We start from the raw sequence: 18,466 nt of genomic DNA, 5'->3' as shown, positions 1-18,466 counted from the left end.
AAGAACTATGACAGGATGCGGGAGCTATGCCCTCCGGGTTGGCGCATGTACTCAAGGCGTACAGGACATGCAAGATGTGCGCATATGGTTAGGGGTCGAGTGGGTTGAGTGGCATGCAAGACGTGTGCGTATTGTTAGGAGTTGACGGGTTGAGTTATCAGTTCTTTTCCCAGTTGTCATTTGTCAGTTCCTAGTTGTCTTTTAATTATGGCCAAGGTGAGTTGGCAATGTAGGATGTGAGGCTATAAAGCCATATCCCTGTTACTTATGAAGGCAGAGAATATTTCCTTCTAAGTTCTAACTATCCTCTTCTCTTCTTCTTCCCAACCCACGTTCTTTGCATCACTCTCTCTTCTTTCCCATAAGAAGTCTTGGTGAGATCTCAAATCCTATCAATTTGGTATCAGAGCCTAGCATGGCCACCACCCGTTCCATCTCTGATGAAGACTGATTGTCGAAGCTCGAAGTCGACATGCATACCATGCACATGACATTGCTCAAGCATGCCGATCAGTTCGAGTCCATTGATTCACACCTCGACACGATCGCCACCAACATGTCGCTGCTCATGCAAGAGAAGACTGCTGATTCGGTCACCAGGACTCCAGATCGCGATCCTCGCCAACCCCGCCTGGCCGCGTTGGAGAATGGAAGCATACAACCCCGTCATACCAGAGTTGATTTTCCTCGTCTCTCGGGTGAGGAGCCGACCGGGTGGATTTACAAGGCGGAGCAATTTTTTCGTTACCAAGGAACCCTGGAGGAAGAGAAGGTCCTTTTGGCCTCCTTCCACTTGCAAGATGAAGCTCTACAGTGGTTCCAGTGGTACTCCTCTTCTCGTCTTCGAGTCACTTGGCAGGAATTCACTCGGGATCTATGTGTTCTTTTTGGACCGTCCGAGTATGAAAATTTTGATGAAGCATTAGCCAAGCTCCAGCAAACCAGGACAGCCCGTGAATACCAGAACCAGTTTGAACACCTAGCATCCAGAGTTCATAACTGGCCAGAGGAAGCTCTTCTTGGTAGTTTCATTGGCGGTTTACGGGATGACATCCGGATGGAGGTGAAGCTTTTAGGCCAACCACAATGGCGCACGCCGTGGGTCTCGCGCGCCTGCATGAGGAGAAGATGCTTCGGGTTAGGAGGAATTCACCTCGAATGGGTCTTCTTCCTACCCCTCCTCATAGGCCTTTGGTGCCTACACCTGTGGCCCGATCTGCCAACCCCATTGTACCTGTTCGACCAACCCTAGCGCCGGGGCCTCCTCGACCACCTACGGGCGTGGGCTTCAAAAGGCTGATGTGGGAACAGATGCAGGCACGACGGGAGAAGAACCTATGCTACAACTGCGATGAGCGATTCGTTCCGGGCCATGTTTGTAAGACACAACAGTTGTTTTTATTAGAGGTGCCTGTGGATGTAGAAGGGGAATCAACAGTTGAGGAAGAGGCATCGGAAGAGGAACATGACTCGCTCAAGTCTCCAGAGATATCGATACATGCGTTGTCCGAATTTTCTTCTCCACAGACCATGCGTGTCTCCGGGATAGTGGACAGTCGGCAAGTTTCCATTTTGATTGACAGGGGCAGCACTCAATTTTGTGAGTGAACGTTTGGCAAAGAAGCTCAGTTGTGTTACATCACCTGCACCACCCTTCCTGGTGATGGTGGCTGATGGCAACCGGCCATCATGTAAGGAGATATGCCGAGCAGTGGAAGTACAGATACAGGGGTATCAGTTTCAAGTTGACATGTACCCATTGGGTCTTCAAAGTTCAGATATTGTCCTGGGCATTCAGTGGTTAAGCAGTTTGGGACCCTATGCGACTGGGATAAGCTCACCATGAAGTTCACGGTGGATGGAGCTCGATATTACCTGGAGGGCGATTCAAAGACACCAGTATTATCCGGCACCTTGCACTCCATTCAGCATCTACTACATCAGGGGGCGAGTGCGTACATTATAATGGCGGCTCAATCGAAGCATGAGCACCCGGGTACAGGTGAGCATGCACCACCTCTTGATCATTGCTTAAGGAATTCAGTAGGATTTTCGAGGAGCCACGGGGTTGCCTCCCCTTGCGCTCCCATGATCACAGGATTGAAATTGTGCCTGGGGCAGGTCCGTCCAATTGAGACCTCACCGGTATCCGCACATCCAGAAGACAGAAATCGAGCGCAGTGCCGTGAGATGTTGACACTGGCATTACCAGGCCCAGTACAAGCCCTTACTTTCTCCCGTTCTGTTGGTGAAAAAGAAAGATGGATCGTGGAGATTTTGTGTGGATACGAGCCTTGAACAACACATCATCAAGATCGTATCCCATACCTATTATTGATGAGCTATTCAATGAGTTACATGTGCCATCTACTTCACCAAATTGGATTTAAGATCCGGTTACCACCAGATCCGAGTCAAAGCCCAGGACGTGCCAAAGACAGCTTTTCGCACTCATGATGGACACTATGAGTTCTTGGTGATGCCCTTCGGCCTCACCAACGCCCCTGCTACCTCCAGGCCGTGATGAATGATATTTTCAGGTCTGCTCTATCGCCGATTCGTCCTCGTTTTCTTTGATGAATTTTGATTTACAGCAGGATTGGGAAGAACACATGTACCATCTCCAATTTGTCTTTCAGACCTTGCTAGAGCACAGTCTCTTTGCGAACTGGAAGAAGTGCACCTTCGGCAAGCAGGAGATCAACCATTTGGGACACATCATCTCGTTCCATGGGGTTGCGGTCGATCCAGAAAAGATCAAGAGCATGGTAAATTGGCCATGCCACAGCATGTATGAGCGCTCCGAGGATTTTTTAGGTTGACTGTCTACTACCGCAAGTTCGTGAAGAACTATGGAAAGATTGCAGAGCCCTTGACAAAACTCCTCCGGAAGAATGGGTTTCAGTGGACAAAGGAAGCTGATCGAGCATTCATGGAACTCAAGGCCGCTATGACGACAACACCAGTATTGGCCTCACCCGACTTCAACAAGACTTTGTGGTAGAGGCCGACGCATCGGGATGCGGGATAGGGGCGGTTTTGATGCAGGACGAACGCCCACTTGCATTTTTTAGTAAGGCCTTGTCGGAGCGTGCTCGGGGGGCGATCTACATATGAAAAAGAACTTATGGCAGTCGTGCTGGTCGTCAACAAGTGGAGTTATTTGCTTAGGCAACGATTCGAAGTGCGTACTGATCATCGAAGTCGGAAGCATCTTCTCGGACAACGCCTCACCACATTAGATCAACAAAGGTGGCTGGTCAAGCTGTTGGGCTATGACTTTGAGATCGTGTCCAGACCGGGACGAGAAAACAGCGCCGCGGATGCGCTCTCTCGGCAGTATGAGGAGTCTACATTATTCGCCATCACTTACCCACGTCCGGAATGGCTGACGGAGTTGCGCTTGGAGGCGAGATCCAGCCCAGAACTAAAAGAGATCCGAGACAAAGTACAGGCAGGTGACTCAAGGGTCCAACACTTCTCTGTCATCGAGGATGATCTGTGGTATAAAGGGAGATTAGTGTTGCCTACTGACCACCAATATAAGAAGCGCCTGCTACATGAGTATCTTGATGCCCCAATGGGCGGTCATTCTGAAGTTTTGTGCACCTACAAAAGATTGGCCGATAGTTTCTTTTGGAGGGGTATGCAGCGGGATGTGAAGGAGTATGTATTGGCTTGTGACACATGCCAGCGCAACAAGTATGAAGCCATGTCACCAGCCGGATTGCTTCAGCCATTGCCAGTTCCAGATCAGATTTGGGAGGATGTTTCCATGGATTTCATTGAGGGTCTTCTGACATCATCTGGCTACTCTGTTATTTTGGTGGTTGTGGATCGCCTCTCCAAGTATGGGCATTTCATTCCTCTGAAGCATCCTTACCCGGTTAAGATAGTGGCCGATATCTTTGCAAGAGAGGTTGTACACCTTCACGGTATGCCCCGTTCCATTGTTTCTGATCGGAATCCTGTGTTCGTTAGTTTGTTTTGGTAGGAGTACTTCTGTTTACAAGGTACAAAATTGAAGATGAGTACTGCCTATCACCCTCAGACGAACGGACAGATGGAAGTGCTCAACCGATGCTTAGAGACTTATTTGAGATGCTTTGCTGGTCTTAAGCAGAAGTAGTGGGTTCGGTGGCTTCCGTGGGCGGAATTCTGGTATAACACATCATATCAGTCATTGACTTGGATGACCCCTTTGAGGCAGTTTATGGCCGACCACCTCCTACTGTGCATCGCTATGAACGGGTTCTACAAGTGTCGCTCTGGTCGACCAAGAGTTGCATGCTCGTGATGAGGTTCTTCGCCTGTAGAAGGATAATCTCGACATTGCTCGAAATAGAATGAAGGTGCAACAGGACAAGCATCGCAAAGAACTGGACTTTGTAATCGGGGATTGGGTCTGCCTCAAGCTTCAGCCTTATCGGCAGTCCTCCCTAAAGATGCGCGGCAACAAGAAATTAGCACCCCGTTTTTATGGTCCTTCAGGGTGATTGAAAAGATTGGGGCTGTTGCTTACAGGCTTGACTTACCAGTAGATGCCAGGGTATATCCTGTTTTTCACGTTTCACAGTTGAAGAAACCGATAGGAGAAACCGGGCGAGCTCTTCCTCAACTGCCGACATTCACTGAAGAAGGAGAATTAGTTGTTGAGCCCTTCAAGATTACTGATTCCGCTGGACTAAAACAGGGAATCACGCGGTGCAGGAGGCGCTAGTTCATTGGATTGGGTTACCAACTGAAGACACTACATGGGAGTCATATGACAAGTTAAAGCTGCAGTTTGCTCATATGAACCTTGAGGACAAGGTTCGTTTTGAAGGAGCAGGGAGTGACAGGATGCGGGAGCTATGCCCTCCGGGTTGGCGCACATACTCAAGGCGTACGGGACATGCAAGACGTGCGCGTATGGTTAGGGGTCGAGTGGGTTGAGTGGCATGCAAGACGTGTGCTTATTGTTAGGAGTTGAGGGGTTGAGTTATCAGTTCTTTTCCCAATTGTCATCTGTCAGTTGTCGTTTGTCAGTTCCTAGTTGTCTTTTAATTATGGCCAAGGTGAGTTGGCAATGTAGGATGTGAGGCTATAAAGCCATATCCCTGTTACTTCTGAAGGCAGAGAATATTTCCTTCTAAATTCTAACTATCCTCTTCTCTTCTTCTTCCCAACCCACGTTCTTTCCATCACTCTCTCTTCTTTCCCATAAGAAGTCTTGGTGGGATCTCAGATCCTATCAAACTATGCCAAGAACTTGACAAGTTGATTACTACTCACCGAGAAGTGGTGTCCCAAATCCTTGTTCACATCGTGGCGATCTTTAAAAAGCTATACCAAGAAACCTTTGATCAAATCGAGAACGCAAGAATCGCAGAGAAAGAAAGGAGACGAGAGAATGAACGAGAAAGAGGCCTTATTCTGGTGGTTCTTGTAGATGGCGTCCCAAAATGTGGTAGGGTTTCTCTCGTGCTTGTTGTAGTGCTTCGGATCTCCGGTTGTGCAAGGAGATGAATGCTTGAAGCGAAGTGGCGAGAGGGCAAGATCTGGATGTGGCGCCACTAGAAGGAGAGGAAGATCGCCGGCCCCGGCAGCAACGGCGGTCGAGGGCGAGGGACAATGCGACACCAGGTGGGCAGGGAGATCGCTGGCACCGGCAGCAACAGCAGCGGAGAAGGAGGGGCGAGGGCGCCACAAAGACGATGACAGCGGAGGAGAAGGAAGCGGACGGCGCTGTTCGCTCTAACCTTCGTTTCGGCCGTCCCGCTAGGCAATGCTTCTGTCGACCTGCTTCTGTCGGATAGCGAAATACCAGAGGCCTTTTTATTTTCTAAAATAATATGGAAGTGCGAAAAAAAAAAAAAAAAACATTGGAAGTCGCACAATGAATAATACGGAAGTCGGCAAGTCTCGTACCGACTTCAGTTATATTGGACGTCCTCCCACAAATTCACTGAGCCTTGCCGACTACAGATAATACTTCCTAATCTTTCAATTCAAGAAATAGGATCACTCCATTAAAAGTTTGAAATAAATACAATAATTTGAAGTATATTGTTTAGGACTCCTTGTTTAGCGAAAGAATATTTTCCAACCGGAATATCTTTTTCGAAAAACGATTTTTAAAAATATAATATCTGAAAAAATAGTTTTTTAGTTAATCATGAAAAAGTGATACATTTTAAAGTGGCTTATGTTTGATTGAGAATCTACTTTTCTGAAAAAGTTATATCTTATACTCATAATAACGAAAAAAAATTTATCCATAAATTTTGAAGGCTTAAGAGTACTTTTGAAAAAAAGGAAACCCCAATTTCCAATCAGTGGAAAAGTAGTTTTTCTATGTTCCCCATAGATTTTGTTTTTCATCAAACATAAAGATCTTATTCCCACGGAAATACTACTTTTTCATCTTTCTTCTTTACAAACTCCAACCAAACAAAAATTATTTCTTTGTTTTTCTGTTGACTACACTTTTTCTTTTTTTTTTCTGCTAACCAAACGAGTCCTTAAAATATTCTGCTCCGAGAGAAGAATGGATTTAAGTGTTGTTGGACCTTGAGAATATCAATAACTCTAGTTAGATTTCTTCAATAGATGAAGGGTTTTTAACATTGCTTGAATGAAATGATAGAGTAGGGAATACAGAGGAAGAGAACTAGTAATACTAACTTTTGAGCAAATAGGTGAGAATATATGAAATGAACTCTAGCAAGTGAGGTTGAAGGTTCTCTCATGATAAAAAAAAAATTAATAATAAATAATGTATTTTTAGGTATTTTTTAAAATTTAGAATTATATAATTATCTAAATCTAAAATCTTTTTACAATCATGGGCATTTGCATTTACATTATAACTAGTATCCAAAAATATGTGGCTGATATTATGTTGTTTTAGATCATCAGAATTTGATGATGATCTTGTTGAAATACTGGTTTGAAATAATATCAATAATAATTGGCAATCAAGTCGGTGGCATTGTAACCATCCCACGATGCGCAAAGTATATGCCAAATACAAGGCATCTACAATAATAAAGCCCAACTCTTCATAGCCCACATAGATCTTTCCTAGCAAATTTTGTATTCCTTATTGAAAAATCTGAGTGCAGTTATTGAAGAGCCAATGTGGAAAGTAAGTAGGAAGCCTGGTGAAATCGGAAAAGAGAAAAGCCACATTATGGGACTTGGCAGGGATAAACAGGCTGAATATAACTTGATATACAAATAGATATCTACAAATATTTTTAATAGTGACTTGGAAATATATATAACTTGATATACAAATAGATATCTACAAATAATAGATGTCGCCCCTTTAAATCCAACTGGGATCCAAATCCGACCCGTTTACAGTTACCCGAATCCGATCTTATGCCGTTCCGAACACGGATTCTTTAAATTGGAGGCGACCCCGCCCGGGGCCAAGATTCCCTTCCGCCTCCCCCAAAACACCCTTTTGAAATCCTCCGATCCACCACCATCGCCATGGCCACCGCCGCCCTCCGTCCTCAAGCCCTTCCCGCCGGCGACGCTGGCCGGCCTCCGACAACCCCGAAGACGACGATTATGCGGAGTATATCCCCGTCAAGAAAAGCGCCGAGCCTTGGAGGCCCAGAGGATCCTCCCAGCGCAAGGGCCGCCTCGCCTCCTCCTCCTCCGCCGACTTCGGCGGAGGAAGCGTGGCCCTCCGTCCACCGCCGATGACGACCCGGACCGCCCCTGCCTCGCCCCGAGGCCAAGCCCCAGCCTCCTCGTCAAGGCCTCCCAGATGAAGCGCGAGCTCCCGGAGATCAGCCCGTGGAGCAGCGCGTCCAGCAGGAGAAGGAGAGTGATCGAGCACCCTCTCGGACCGGAGGACCCCTCATGTCCGTCCGCGAGCTCGCCAAGGGCATCACCTACCCCGGACCCCATCCAACCGGCTGGAAGCCCCCAACTGCCATCCGCCGCATGCCGGCCCGGCACGCCGAGGCCATCCGCAAGCAGTGGCACATCCTCGTTGAGGGTGAAGACATCCCCCTCCCATCAAGAACTTCAAGGAAATGCGCCTCCCCAGAGCCCATCCTCAAGAAGCTCAAGGAGAAGGGCATCGTCCAGCCCACCCCCCATTCCAGGTCCAGGGCCTCCCTGTCATCCTCTCCGGCCGCGACATGATCGGGATCGCCTTCACGGGCTCCGGCAAGACCTTGTTTTCGTGCTTCCTCTCATCATGGTCGCCCTCCAGGAGGAGGTCATGAGCCCATCGTGCCTGGTGGAGGGGCCATTCGGCCTCATCGTTTGCCCCTCAAGGAGCTCGCCAGGCAGACGTATGAGGTCGTGGAGCAATTCTTGGCTCCGCTCAGGGAGCATGGGTACCCGGAGCTGAGGCCGCTGCTGTGCATCGGAGGGGTCGACATGAGGTCGCAGCTGGAGGTCGTGAAGAAAGGGGTGCACATTGTTGTGGCCACACCCGGGAGGCTCAAGGATTTGCTAGCCAAGAAAAAGATGAACCTCGACAATTGCAGGTATGCTTGCTGCAGCCTACTCTTTTGACGGCATTTCTGTTATTATCTTGTCATCCAGTCTGGATATAATGTTAAATTTGGCAAGTGAAGAAGATTTAGGTTTGTTTCTTTAAAGTTTGGTGTAGCACAAATATATTGTACTACACTTGAAATCAGCTCGCAATGAAGAATCAAAAATTTGTTTTCTGAAAACTTTTATCAATGTTGTCAATTTTCCTTGCAAACTAAAGTAGAATTGATCAAGATACCATATCAACAATCCCCATAAGTTTGTTATCCTAGGTGCTCTTGACAGGAAATTGCTGATGTGAAAGATGAATCATGAAAGAGGAATCTATATTAGGAAGGTCAACAATGTTGTCTGTTCACAATTTTGTTGTTCTGAAGTTATTTATCAGAACACCATTAACAGTTATTTGTCATTGTGAGCGTCTATTATCAAGAAATAAAGCAAAACATTTGGTTTTTTGACAGCCGGTGTTGACTTTGAGCCATCAGTGATTAATTGAACTTGAAACTCTATTAGAAATGCTGCAGCAAACCTGTTGTACTATCTTTTGACTTTTTACCCAGCCATTCCCCAGGTGAAAGTTGTTAGCATCACTAGAGGAGTTCTTTTAATCCAAGTGTCTACAAATTGGATCACCGTTCTTATCATTTGAAGGAAACGGTGTTTGTTTTCCTTGCTAAACTGTTACTTGTGGCTCAATTTGAGGAGTGACTCTAGAATTCAAGATCACCATGAAAAATTGACGCTTATACTCGTGTTATATTTAACTAAGATTTCACCTTTTCTAGGAATCTTTTTTTTATCACAAATTAGTGGCATCTAAAATGTGCATGCACTTAAATTGTTTTATCTTAAACATGTCCTTGCAAGCAATGTCCCTGAACTTGGGCGTTAATTTGTGAAAAAAATTATACCTAGGGTCACACATGCTTTTTGATTTTTATCCTTTCCTCTCGTCATCGGGCTTCAACTTCTTACTAGGACATGTGATCTGTGAGACTGCTTCCACACATTAGCAACTTTTGGTCCCCACTCCCCCTATATTGGGATCCTTGATGGGATTCGTATCCATCTGAGGCTCTTGCAGCCTCTTCTTTTTTCCCATAAGTTCGTTGATATGAGTATTTTTTGTGAGGCTGGCTGCCTAGTCATGCAAATCAGCCCCTACTTCAGGTGCGCATTCCAAAATTTTTTCAATTAGGATCATCTTAAAGATCAGCTATCTTGGTTGAGATGAAGCAGAATGCAGAGAGGGTGTAGAGGAAGGGTCTGCCTGGGGGCAAGTTGAAGTCTTCCTTTGCGAACATCTCCATAGTTATGTCTCAAAGGATGTTGGTGTCATTCCTCTGCCATTAACATGTCTTTAGTTGTGATAGAGAAACAAAAAAGGGAGGCATCTTAAAGTGGAGTTCACCCAATTGCCATTGAGTTGGGAGCTTCATGAGAGCTGGTGCTAAAGATGTCCATCTGCATTTGGTTTTGAATGCAATCACCCAATTGTTAAATGCTAAGAATAGACGACCCAATTAGGCACATCCTTGAAGAATAAAGGTATTAACTCTATTTAGGAGATATAGATTTTTTGACGTATCTAACCTAGACACTTTTTTTTAAAAAAAAAATTGACTACATGATTACAAATCAAATGCAAGCAGTTTGGGCAAATAAGATTTCAAAAAGAAAATTACAAGCTTTTTGCTCTTATTATGCTATCTGGCGTGTTTTCAAAAGATAAACTACTACTTGTAGCTCATATTTGGATGTTTTGTAGCAACAATAATGCATGAATTTGAAGGGATTAATTAATGACCATCCGGGAGCTGTCATTGCTTGCAATTGTCTATGGAGGTGACCTATATAAAATGAGAATGGGTTGCATGTCTTATCTCAAGTTGCTCATAAAGGAAGAGAACTAACCTTAAATACGAGCTTTTGCATATTTTTTCACATTAGTCACCAACCCAAAGTTTAGCTCTATGATTACTCCAAGTGGTCATAATGTAGTTTGATAAATATAGGGCGATGGTAACTTCCAAGCAGTGATGCAGCAAGTACTCCTTGATTCTTGCATCCACTTTTTATGGGAGAACTAGATTAAATCAAACTAGCATACGTAAACCATTTTATACTTTTTTAAGCTTTTCAACCTGGCCTTCCATTATTAAAACATAGTATATTCCAAATGAGCCCTGAATTAACTTCCTATTTTCAGGAATAAGGATAGGTAAACAGAGGGAAAAAAATCAAGAAATCTTAAGATAGATGAGATTTGTACCTACAAGTTATGTAATCCTTGTACCTTCTGGTTCTACTATCATAATTATTATATTAACTTAAGATTATGTACTGTATTTAGGATGTTGATTATAATTTATGGTTAATAAGTTAAGTCAGTTTTGGCTTTTCTTACAATGATCAACATGATGACAGAGAAGTAGGAGAGCCTGCTGTACAAACACTTTTTTTTTTGGTTTTTAACATTGGGGCACTTTTTGCATTTATCAAAATTGAGCAAGCATAAACCATTAGCGGCGATAATTACTTATTGGAGATTGTTGTTAACTAGTATGCGTCTTCTATAATATATGTACCTCTCCTATGTACATTTGAGGTACAATGTTACTTGTATGGACTGTGTACTTCTCCTAGCACATGTTCATTATGTGCCTGTATCTGCTCTTTTGTTTTTGTCTATACCTTAAATACTTCTCTTTTCATTTATTTCATTCTGAAGGCATACTTGAAGAATATCCTGCAAAGTATATACCTAACCTAATGTACATGGAGCATTGTTGCAATGTTTCATATTGTGCAGGTCCTTTGTGACTTCTCATGCATACATGCAGCGTAATTTATAGAATATGGACCTCATGTACTATTTATGCACCATGGCAGTACTATAGTATTCACATCGACTGAGACCTCTCTGACTGTACATGCTTGGTTTAGAATCCTAAACCAATCTTTCACTCTAACACTTGCCATCAAGTTCAAGATCGGTTGTCGCTGAGAAACTTATCTTATTTCTGCTTGGAAAATGTGTATGATTTATTTATATTTCCATTCTTTTGTTTCTGTCATCCACCTTGGAAGCCATTATTTATACCAACAGGTAAAGTGCTTCAGTGCTGAAAGTTTATATACTGCTATTTTGCCCAAATGAAGTTTTGTGACCACATCAGATTAAGACATGCATAAATACCATTTAGAACTATTACTTGGTGTGTTAAAAGGCATAATTTGCAGAACCATTCTCATTTTATATGTTTTATGTGATGAATATGACAATATGTTCAATATTAAGAAGTAGAAGTGTATTTACATTTCTACTATCTTCATGTCAGAAGTCGATGAGTCAGGTATATCATGTCTATATCATTAGAGATTGTTGCTAACCACTGAGAGACTCAATCTGATCATGAAAAATCTTCTGATGCTTGGAGCTTGTTAAAGCTTGATTTAAGCAGCTTGGGTTTTTCTCTCAGAGCTACTTTTCGTGTATCCATTTTTTCCTACTCCTGAAAGTACCTGGAAAAATAAAACATATTGGCTTGAGGCCCTTGAGTGTTTGTGTAAGACCATATTGCTTGCTTAAAATGAATTGTCCAGTAAGATTGCACTTTCACCTATATCACCCTTCTCTTATTGATCCCTATTGCAGGTATTTGACACTGGATGAGGCTGATAGGTTGGTTGACTTGGGCTTTGAAGATGACATCAGGGGAGGTTTTTGACCATTTCAAAGCCCAGAGACAAACCCTACTCTTCTCTGCCACCATGCCCAAAAAGATACAAAACTTTGCAAAAAGTGCCCTGGTGAAACCCGTGACTGTGAATGTGGGAAGAGCTGGAGCAGCAAATTTAGATGTCATACAGGAAGTCGAGTATGTGAAACAAGAGGCTAAAGTTGTATACCTCCTTGAGTGCCTTCAGAAGACCCCACCTCCTGTCCTGATTTTCTGTGAGAACAAAGCTGATGTGGATGACATCCACGAGTATCTACTTTTAAAGGGAGTAGAGGCTGTTGCTATTCATGGGGGCAAGGATCAGGAAGAAAGAGAATATGCTATCTCATCCTTCAAATCTGGAAAGAAGGATGTCCTGGTTGCCACTGATGTTGCTTCCAAGGGCCTTGATTTTCCTGATATTCAGCATGTGATTAACTATGATATGCCTGCTGAAATTGAGAATTATGTGCACCGAATTGGCCGAACTGGGAGGTGTGGAAAAACTGGAATAGCAACAACGTTCATAAACAAGAACCAAACTGAGACAACGCTTCTTGATCTGAAGCACCTTCTTCAAGAAGCAAAGCAAAGAATCCCACCAGTGCTTGCGGAGCTCAACGATCCAATGGAAGATGAGGATGATATAACCAATGCAAGCGGGGTGAAGGGCTGTGCCTATTGTGTGGCTTGGCCATCGTATCCGAGATTGCCCCAAACTGGAGCATCAGAAGACCATGGCTATTGCAGGTTCAAGGAGGGATACTTTGGCTCAGGTGGTTATCGAGGGGAGATATGATCACGCCTCTGTATGTCTGTATATTTCTGGAGCAGCTTTTGGCATTTCCATAGCTGCATGGGTACTTATGTCATTTCAAATGTCTAAGAAGCTTGCTAACTGGAGGTCAGCCATGGAGGATAAAAATTCAGAATGCATGAGCCTTCGGTTTGAGTGTTTTGAGTTCCTTGTTATCGCTGCCAATGATCTTGCTTGTCAGTTGGTTGTCGGTTCAAGGCCTTTGCTTCTTGTATTCACATCAAATGCAGCGACTGACATGATTTGCTTGCCTCATATGTTTGCAACATCCACGAAGCATTATATGATGTCTGTTTCAACATCAATGTGAAATGCAATCAAATGCTGCACAATTCAACGTAAGGTCTGTTGGACATTATCTTTTGTTTCACCCCTGTGGAGTTGAATGCTGCTGTAACATGAGACTCATATGATTGCTGTATTTTACAAGCTATGCAAGCAGCAGGAGTAATGTCCAGCAGTGGCGATTTCTTCGTTTGATCATACACCGTGTGCTGTTTGACTAATAAGTCCTTGTATGAATGTTTCGAAAGCTGATAACTTACCATCTCAGACATGGTTGCGTCATTTATTATAACAACCACTTACGGTTCTTCACAAGGGATAAAATTGATCTGCTGGGTTGAGCTTTGGTGCTTTGGCTTCTGGAATGAAAGAGAAGAGAGGCTAGCAGAAAAAATTAGTGCTACTGCTGGCTGGAAGTCAAGAACAGAAGAGAGGCCAGCAGAAAAAAATAGTGCTACTGCTGGCTGGAAGTCAAGAACAGAGGAGAGGCTAGCAGAAAAAATTAGTGCTTCGGAGAAGCCTCGAGTTTCCCACTATTAGAATTGGATTCTGGATTCTTCTTTTTAAATGTGATTTGCCTTATCCCTAAAATCTAGGAACTAATGATCATGAGATTTACTTGTCTCCTCGCTTTCCCACGGAGAGCATAACGTTCCCATCCAAGGAAGCCCTCAATTCTTTTCACCATGCATCGAATATCTAAGTTCTAACTTTGATGCGGACCGTAATATCCGTATGCAGATGCATGATGACAGGATTCTCCTTGTGGGTCCACGGAAAACCGACCATGCACCAACTACAGATCTCGAAGCTGCCAGTCGTCTCATTTCTTGGAAGTATATAGTGACGTTCAATTTATTTATTTCTTTAGTTTTTATACAAATCTCCATCAACTTTTATTATAGTGAACAAAGATTTGAATCCAAGCCACTTAGGTGATTTTACTAACTCTTACCACTGGCAACTTCAGCACTTAATTTCGTTGCTGAGCAGTAAAGAAATCAAAAAAAGATATATTTGTACCCAATGGGAAAAAAAAAGGACGATCTCCTGTAGAGGAGTGTCCAAGATAGAAAAAAGAAATTAGAATGAGAAAAGGATCCAAATTCTGCTGAAGCCCTAGAATTTTATGAAGATGAAGCAAAAAGTATCCGAAATAGTAAACCATATGTTAAACATTTTCTTTAGTTTTCTACAGTTTTCCTAGATCAGTGAAACATTATAAGATTTCTAATCTTTCTTTTATTTCCTTTCCCGGGTTCATTTTTCCTTTCTCTTATTTTCTTGACAACGAGTCCCTGGGGCCTAGGCTGAATACTATCGGCTAATACTCCTGTTGCTGGAAATTGGACCCGAGGGCAATCTTCGGTCGAGGAAAGGGAGCGGCGAGTTCTCACGGCGGGGCGGCGGTCCGTCGGCGAGCGGCGTCCTCCGTCTGGGGCGGTCGGAGAGAAGGGACGCTGGCCCACGCGCGAGGCGGCGATCCGTCAGCTGGCGGGACGTCCTCCGTCTGGGTGCCTGCACACGAGCCGGTGGCCGGGTTTTCCGGCGCCGGCCCTCCGACGCTCAAGTCAGGGAGGGGGCAAGTAGTGTAGAAAGGAGATGAACAGTGTCTGTAGAGTGCTTCAATCTTCCAACCCCCTCCTGAGAGGCCAAGGCTCCCTTTTATAGGCGGGGGTCGGTTTACCTGCGATGTAACAGGGCGAAGCCGTAGTACGGCTCGGCATGTCATTCGGGTCGGCGCACGGTCAGGCGAATCATTGCACTGATGTCGGCGGTGAGGGCGTCGTACAGCCCGAACTAGCACGCTATCAGGCGAATTATTGCATTGGTGTCGGAGGTATGGCCGAGATCGGAGACTTATCATAGTTGACTAGACTCTGCTGGGCTGATTTGCCGTGGAGAGCTGAGAGTCCGTAGATGACAGGAGCCATGCGCATTTATTGTGGAGTAAGCCGGAGATCCGCATTTATTGTGGAGTAAGCCGGAGATCCGCATTATTGTGGAGTAAGCCGGAGATCCGCATTTATTGTGGAGTAAGCCGGAGAGTTACAGCGACCATGCGCAATAAATGCCAGAGGGGCGTCAGGGGTATGGTCCTCGGCCAGACCTCAGAGGCGCACGGCCGTAGTAGGTGGCTGACAAGAGTAGACCTCGACATCGGGGTTTTTCTTAGGTCGGAGGTCTCGAGGTCGGTCGTCTTAAGGTCGGGCGTTCCGAAGTCGGACGCCGACTTCGGCCGTCCGGGTCGGAAGTTGTACGGCTTCTTAGGGGCATTTATGTCATTGGAAAAAAATCTTATTCCCCCCAACACTACCCCCGACTTCCGAGTTCGAGCGACCTTGTGGGCTCGGACGTGGGAAGTAAAGTCTGTCACTAAGGTTGGGGGGTGAGTCTCGTCCGCCCCCTTGCGCTTCTCGAGCTTTCATGGTGAAACCTGCGCCCTTTGGCGTCTCGAGGCTGCTTTATTCAGTGAGCTTATGATGAAGCTCGTATCATTACGCTTCTTGAAGCGGAGGTGGCGTCCCTTGAATCGCCAGGATCGCTTTACGGCGGATTAATGATGGGGGTCCTCGAGCTCGTCGAGGCGGTGCCTCGATCCCGTAATCGAGGCTTCTCGCTCATTAATGAGTGTGCTGTACAGGGGTTTAAAACGGACACGCGGCGTGACCCAAGGTCGGACGCTTCCGATTTCGTGTACTGGGTCATAATTCCGGAGAGGTGGAGGCTACATCGAGGCTCCACAGTGTCCCAGATCTTATTAAATGAGGGGAGCGGGGGGCGGCGTCCGCTTCGTTCCTTCAGGACGATTTGATTTTGCGGACCCATGATGAGGCCCCGAGATCCGACGGGACAACGCTTAGATTTGTACCCGATTTATTAATCCGGAGTGAATACGGTGCCTCGGCTTCCGAGGTCGACACGTGGCGCAACCCGATCGGGGGATGGGAACCGACCCCGTCGATCTGGGCCGTCAGGGGGGTCTATATAAACCCCTCGAGGTTGCCCTAAAGGTCTTGTTTGGCTGCTTCTCATTTTCGTTATCTTTCTCCCTACTTCCTTCCTCAACCGAACCTTGCCGTCGGTGCCCGGAGCGATTTCCGGCGATGTCCAGTAGGTTTTCACCCTGTTTTCACTAGGGTTTCCTCTTTTCTTCTCCTCCCAGCTTCCATTTCCGCTTTTAACTTTTATTTCGTTCTTCTGTGGGAATGGGTTTGGGCCCGAAGAAGTTGGTCGAGCTTGTCGGGGGAGGAGTTGGAGTTGATCCGCTCCCGGTTTTTCTTCCAGCCCAGGTTTCGCTTGAGACCGCGGGCCGGAAGACAGGGTGACGCAGCCGCCCCCAGGTCGGATCGCGGTCTACCGCGAGACACTGTGGGCTGGCTTGCGCTTTCCCGCCACGAGTTTGTGAGCAACCTGCTGGCCGAGTACCAGCTCGTTCCGGCGCAGTTGGCTCCGACTCGTGGAGGACATAACGGGTTCTTGTCCCTGGTGCCTCGGGCATGGGATCCCGATCTCGGTAGGCCTTTTCCGCCGGTGTTTTCTGTTAAAGAAGAACCCGGCGGACGCAGGGTGGCTATACTTCGCCTTTCGGGGCGGTATGTCACTCTTCCAGGGTGCCCCTTCCTCGATTCATGAGTGGAAGGGGAAGTTTTTCTTCCTGGCGTCCGAGGCGCTTGGGGGTTCGACCCGAGGTGGGGGGACCCTCGGTTGAAGACCCTCAATAAGCTCTCCGAGCCCTCGAGGAGGGAGCTGAGGACCCTGGACTCCGTCGAGCCCTTGGAAGGGGGCAACGACCTGACCGAGCTCCTGCGGGAGGACGCCCTGGCGAGCGTAGGTCTGAGCTCGGCGCGCCCCGAGGGTAAGGGTGGTTACATTATTTATTTTTTCTTCGTTCTTTGCTTTTACTGTCACTGGTCTGATACTGAACGAAATTTTGATTTCAGATATTCCCCGCCTGCCGACCAGCAACACATCACTTTTTCTCGCCTGAGAAGGCGAGAAGCCGAGGCCGGGGAGCCGGCCCCAGCCCGGAAGAGGGCGAGGACGGACGGCGCCTCTCGTTCGGCCGGAGGAGTGGCCCCGAGGCGGGGGCCTCTGCACGAGCCGAGGCGGGCGCGGGTCGCAGGAGCGGGCCCGTCGGCCCTCCTTGCCCTGCCCCCCTTGCCCAGCGGGGGAGTCGTCCATGGCCCGGCAGCAGCCAGAACCCGGGCTTGCCGAGGCCCCGAAGCGAGCGGCTCCGGGACCTCGGGCCGTCGTGCCGAGCTCTTCCCGGGCTTTCGAGAAGAGTCGGTCGAGCCAGACTCCCTATTCCGAGGGGAGCTCGGCCTTCAGTGATGCCGAGGTCGCGCGCTCCATGTTGCGGCGTGCGGTCTCCAGCGGACCGGGCCGGTTCCGGAATGTCGCTGGAGGAGGTCGTGGCAGCTACTGCAACACGCCCGGGTAAGTTCTTTCTTAATTTGCCTTGAGTTACTAGCATATTGTGCTTTTCAACTCACAATACTCGTTTCTTTTTTTCAGCATATCCCGAGCTCGACCCTTGGGTTCATCGCCCACGGGTGTCGGAAGAAGTCGAAGCTCGGCCGACAGTGGAGCCGACCAAGAAAAAGTCGCCGAGCTGGAGGGGCGTTGGCCGGCCGAGGCTCGGTGGCGGCCACCGAGGCTGAGCGCCTGCTATGGCGGAGGGCTGGGGAGGAGAGGCCGCCACGCCCTAACCAGGTCGCCTGCGCGGCACGGAGGCGCGTTAGGGGAGGTCCAGGCCGAGGTCGCGGCCCTCAAGTATGAGGACGGGGTCTCCCGCCTCCGAATCGAGCAACTTGAGGTCCGGGAGAGGAGGGCACTCGAGCGAGCCGAACATGCCGTGGAGCTCTTCAAGAGTCGCAAGAGTTCCGCGACATGTTGGAGGAGGAGACAGTGGACGGGTTCCTCCGGGTTTCGAGAACTTCCGGGCTCAGATGCGCCGGTACTGCCCTCAGTACGACCTTCGACGGTCCGTCCGAGGAGGACCTGGGCCTGGGGTCCGACGTGGAAGCCCTCCCGCCATTTTGACATCCGAGGCGGGATATATGAAGAAGACCCGCCGAGCCTTCGACGGGGCGGCCGAGGCGGTGGACATGAGGCGGCTCCGGCGGCC

The 18,466-nt window shown here is 47.2% G+C and overlaps 1 pseudogene; it reads left to right on the top strand.

Annotated features, from left to right (window-relative positions):
- The first annotated feature begins 3,127 nt into the window (after nt 1-3,127).
- Nucleotides 3,128-13,959, top strand: LOC103723897 (annotated as a pseudogene).
- The last annotated feature ends 4,507 nt before the right edge of the window (nt 13,960-18,466 follow it).

The sequence above is a fragment of the Phoenix dactylifera genome, unplaced genomic scaffold (genome assembly GCF_009389715.1).
Source record: "Phoenix dactylifera cultivar Barhee BC4 unplaced genomic scaffold, palm_55x_up_171113_PBpolish2nd_filt_p 000085F, whole genome shotgun sequence".
Lineage (NCBI taxonomy): Eukaryota > Viridiplantae > Streptophyta > Magnoliopsida > Arecales > Arecaceae > Phoenix > Phoenix dactylifera.
Note: the sequence above shows the minus strand (reverse complement) of the source record. Positions and strands in the feature narration are given on the sequence as shown.